Genomic DNA, 1,493 nt, shown 5'->3' with positions numbered 1-1,493 from the left:
TTATCATTGCAGATTCTGTTTGAATTTGGAGAAGAATACCTACATGTCAACTAGGCATTGTTGCAGCATGCTGCACCAGAAATGATTTTAATATTGTGGTGAACAAGTTGATGCAGCATACAGGCACCCTGTTTTGGGGGGCTTGACATTCCATAAGTAGTCCTTAATCAAGGGACCTCATTCCTGATAAGATCTAAGAATCTCATCATCTTTGTTATGAGCATGAATTACCTTGCATTTGGAATAAAGCTAGTGCACTTCTTGATCATAGAAATAGCTCAGCACAGATTCATGCCTGAAACCATAATGATGGTTCAGATATCTTTTGAAAGTTGTAACTTACAGCAGCGTGTCTAATATGCCCATCTGCTTGTTTCACCCATATTTATAATCTCCAAAAGCAGTTTTTGTTTTCCTAATGGTCCATTAAGTATGCAAAGAACCTTGTTCTTTTACATGCAGGTATGGAACCAGGGACCGAGCTAATTGCAACATCCATGGGTAAAGGTAATGGAATATCGTATCTGAAGAGGAGCAGATAGCAGAAAAGGATCCACAACAAAATATTCATTTGCAACCATTCTCCCAACTCTCACTCAATTTGTTTCATCTGCAGATTCAACTGGTTCACAGCTTGCTCATTTTGTGAGTAATAATTTTGGATTGTCGTATGGCTAGTAAATTCATTTTTTTCCAGCAAATAATTGTGTTATATTTATAAACTTCTGTGGTTCTCATTCCAGTAAACCCAAAAAACCAGGCTATGCAGGTGAGTCTGAAAGAAGAAAATGACTGAAAGACAAGCAAACATCTTCTCTTCTACCGGATGGAGCGACAAACATTATGATTTTGGACTTAAGAGGCCTCCATTATGTCTATTACTCACTATTATAATAGCAATCAAGCAACAATAATAATGCATCATTCCTTTCCATTGTCTATAGATATGAAATTTCAATAACACACAGCAAGATTTATTCTCAAAATAATATACAGCACGGTTTCGATAGCGCTGTTAAGCAAAACAGTAATGGCAAGTATTTGCCCAAATCTATCTAGAGAGGGGAGAGGGAATTTTAAATGTAAAATAATGACTTATAGCAGTTGTTATTTCCTGTGTTGATAAAAAAATAACAGATAAATAATGAGGCCTTCTGCTGAAATCACTATTCACCAAATAAAAGAATAAATTTCACTAGTTGGTATAAAATTACGAACTGAAACTATAAATCTAAACAAAATGCTAAATAGCGGCTATGATTCTGGTTATCTAGCACACATTACCATGATAGTTATTTAAGTATATTTTTTTTCGTAGTTACAACGTAACTGGGGGCTTACGGGCTGTCATAGCAGCAGTTATAATGTTGTAAGTCATTATTTTAAATCTTAATATACAGTGATTTGTAAAATAATATCTTTATCTTGTTATTCTTATTATCTATTTGTGCAAGTTGCTTATAATCCAGTGCGGTAGATCAAATATAATACCA

Source organism: Phoenix dactylifera, chromosome 5, assembly GCF_009389715.1.
Source record: "Phoenix dactylifera cultivar Barhee BC4 chromosome 5, palm_55x_up_171113_PBpolish2nd_filt_p, whole genome shotgun sequence".
Lineage (NCBI taxonomy): Eukaryota > Viridiplantae > Streptophyta > Magnoliopsida > Arecales > Arecaceae > Phoenix > Phoenix dactylifera.
The sequence above is the reverse complement of the archived record's forward strand: the minus strand, read 5'-3'. Positions refer to the sequence as shown.